This window comes from Hordeum vulgare, chromosome 4H, assembly GCF_904849725.1.
Source record: "Hordeum vulgare subsp. vulgare chromosome 4H, MorexV3_pseudomolecules_assembly, whole genome shotgun sequence".
Classification (NCBI taxonomy): domain Eukaryota; kingdom Viridiplantae; phylum Streptophyta; class Magnoliopsida; order Poales; family Poaceae; genus Hordeum; species Hordeum vulgare.
The window spans coordinates 188,702,496-188,706,447 of NC_058521.1; positions in this window are offsets into that span (position 1 = coordinate 188,702,496).

Here is a 3,952-nt window from a genome sequence, read left to right on the forward strand (position 1 = left end):
TTCTTAAGTACATTATGTTGCGTATTATTGTTCAAATCAACAACTCACATTGCAGGTACTAGCTAGATCACAGATGGCGAAGGTCTACTACGTCATGTTCGTTGGGAGGGTTCCAGGAGTTTACGACCACTGCCCAGCCGCTCAGGCCCAGGTGCATAGGTTCCCGGGTGCTAGCGACAGAGGGTTCGACACCAGAGCCAAAGCGGAAATTAGTTACTTGAGGTGGTCGACACTCCAGCATGAGCAGGGGCGGCACCGTCGGTACTACATAGTCGCGCTCGTCTTCATGCTGATTGCTCTTCTGTTCTACATCATGTTGTAGATAGAGATGATGAAACTTGTGGGTGTGCCATGACCATGCAGTTGTGCTTACTCGAGACATGACATGATCGCACTTATGTATTGCTATTTTCGAGACTATGTGATGATATTTTCTGTTGAATGATAATGATGATGATGATGATGCATGGTACTATGACAAGACTATTGTATGTCTATGATAAGTGCGAAGGGTATATGTTTAATATGATGTGATGAAACTATTGTATAGAATCTGTATAAATAAATCACAAATATGTAGAGGGTGCAAATCTGCGAAAACTGTAAAAGCTAGCAGTAGTGCTAGTAAATAGTTACCAGTAGCGCGGCTTAGTAGCAGCGCTTTCTCTGAGCATGCACTACTACAATTGTTAGCAGTAGCGCTGGAGGGGGAAGCGCTACTGCTAACTATACTTGCCAGTAGCGCTGCCCATACCAGCGCTACCACTAGTTATTAGCTGTAGCGCGATAGCAGTAGCGCTCGGCCCAGCGCTACTAGTATAGGATTTTCAAGCGCTACTAGTAGGCTTTTCCCTAGTAGTGCCAGACTTTGAATCTTCTTGAGAACCTTCCTCTTAATCACATTTCTCATATTCTACTTCAGAATCCATTTCTTTGCCAATGAGTGACGAGCCTTTCTAAAACTAGTCTTCTTGTGCGATGAGGACTCTGAGGATGAGGACTTTGAAGATTTCTTCTTTTTCTTTTAGACATCAGAACTTTCATCCTTGTATTTCTCCTTCCTTGATTCCTTCACCCAGCGAAGACAGTCAGCAATGTAGTGACCAGATTCCTTGCATTCGTGGCAGGTTCTTTTCTTGTAATCCTCAAATGAAGATCCTGATTTCCTCATATCTCCTGTTGAAGATTTACCGAACTGGCCACGCCTTGTGAACTTTGGAACTTTCTCACGAGCATAGCAAGTTCCTATCCCAGTTCTTCAAGGTCACCAATGCTGCAATCTGAGTCTTCTTCTTTAGATGAGGAAATAGCCTTAGCCTTCAGCGCATGAGGTCTTGAATAGCTTGGTCCATACAGTTCTCTCTTTTCTTCTTGTTGGAATTCATGAGTATTGAGTCTGTCGAGTATATCAGCAGGATCAAGGATTTTGTAGTCTCTTCGTTCTTGAATCATCAGAACTTGTGTATCAAATGATGGATCAACAGATCTTAGCAGTTTCTTCACAACTTCATGGTCAATGATGTCTCTAGATCCCAGTGCTTTCATTTCATTTGAGATGTCAGTGAGGCGATCAAAGGTATCTTGGCTGCTTTCATTTTCAAGCCTCTTGAAGTGATTGAAGAGATTGCGAAGAACATCAACACAAGAGTCATGCTGCGTTGAGACAACCTCATTGACTTTGGATAACCTATCCCACATAAGCTTAGTTGTGCCCAAGATAAGCTTCATTGAGACTCCCTCATTGACTCTGCCATATTGACCTTTGCTCAGAAGGCCATAGATGATATTGTTTGCTTGTGAGTCAAGTTTCTTGAACTTCTTCACATCAGCGACAGAGACAATAGCAGCGATGGAGGGAATACCATTTTCCACAATATACTAGAGATCATTGTCAATAGCGTGAAGATGCATCTGCATCTTGGTCTTCAAGTAGGGAAAGTCCTTTCCTGCGAAGGTAGGTCATCCTGCAGTAACCTTGATCAAACCCGCGGTCGACATAACTAAAACTCCAGGTGGTTAAACCAAAATCACACACAACAAGGGAGTACCTTGCTCTCATACCAATTGAAAGTGCGTTATATCGACTAGAGGGGGGTGAATAGGCGATTTTTAAAATTTCATCGCTGAGGAAATTCCTTGTGAGGAAAGTCCTCACTCATGAATTAAGTGCAGCTGGAATAGCGCAGGATCATAGTGCAAAAACAACTATAGCAGAATACCCGATGAAGTTTACAAGGTTCGGTTTGCACAATTCGCAAGTACAGAATACGCAGGTGAAGATTAACTCGAGTGAAGAATGTGAGGTTGAGGAAATTCAGAGAAAGTCTTCAGAGAAATTCTTCAAACAACATAGATGAAAGTCTTCAACATACAATTTGAGGAAATGAAAGAGTTAAACAAATAGAACCCGTAGCTCGATGAAGACAGTTGTTGATGACCCAGTCCCAACTGATGTGACAGTTTTACGTTTGGTTTGGAGCGGCTTGGTATTGAAACCAAAGGGCACACAGTCCTGGGACACACAGTCCCTACCGTATTCTCCTTGAGCTAAGGACACACAATCCTCGTCCAACACTCATGGTAAGTCTTCAGGGAAGAATTTCAAACCCTCACAAACTCGGTCACCCGGCAATCCAAAATGGAATGTTGGATGATCTAGACCATGACGCCTAACCGTCTAGAGGATGCACAGTCCTCAAAGGTAACAGGCTTCAGTTCCACACAGGAACAACTCCTTTAGTTATGCTCAATCACTTGTTTTTTAGTCTGGGTTTCGTGTTTGGTGTATTTCCTCACTTGATGATTTTCTCTCGAAGGCTCTGAGGAATTTGGGTTGCTATAAATGACAAGTGTTAGTTTCTCTCGGAGCATCCAACCAGCAAGTGGTTGCGGGGGCGGCTATTTATAGCCTGGGAGCATCCCTACATGATTTGACATAAATGCCGTGAAATAATGTGACCGTTGGGTGGAGAAGATCAGTGAGGTGGCGCGTGGCGCGGCAACAGTCGGAACTTTCAACTGTGAAAGTCCTCATGTCTCTCATATTCCTCATTTTGAGGCTTTGGTAGATTTACGCTTGGGTTGAGCATCATGAGGAAAATCATTCCGTAGTTTTACCTCGGCCCCTTTTAACAGTACGTTGTTCCTATGACTCAAGTGTAAAGAAAATGAAACAGAAAGACTAAATCGTCACGCTTCAAATTCTTTAGAGAGTTTTCTTCAGAACACGCCGAATCCTCATATTCAATATCTTCATGAGGAATATGAATTTCTTCGCAATTTCTTCGCGATCAAAGTCCTCAAGGAAGGACCAAAGTCTTCACTCGAAGACATACATTTTTAGGGGTCGATATTCATCGTATAACTCCAACTCCTCAGCAACTTATAGAGCATGTGCACACCCACAAACATATTAGTATCTTAACCTATAAGTCTTCAAACCACCAAAATCACTAAAGGCACTAGATGCACTTACAAGTACTACTCATCCATTTGAATTGCTTCACATGGATCTCTTTTGACCTACACATTATGCTACTCTAACTAGTGCGACATCTCTATATGGCGTTGTCATCGTTGATGAATATTCTCGTTATACTTGGGTACACATCATTGCTTACAAAAATGAAGTGCAGGAAGTCTTCAAAGGATTTTCCTTAAGGGCCTCAACGAACTTCGACGTCAAGATCAAACACATCAGGAGTGATAATGGGACAAAATTCAAAAATACTGGTCTTGATGATTATCTTGATGAACTTGGTATTACTCACGAATTGTCTGCTCCTTATACTCCTCAACAGAATGGCATCCTGGAACACAAGAACATGACTATGGTTTAAATGGCATGGACTATGCTTGAATAATATCAGACTCCTCGTCGCTTTTGGCCTGAAGCAATCAACACTGCTTGCCACATCATCAACATGGTATATCTTCACAAATTCCTCAAGAA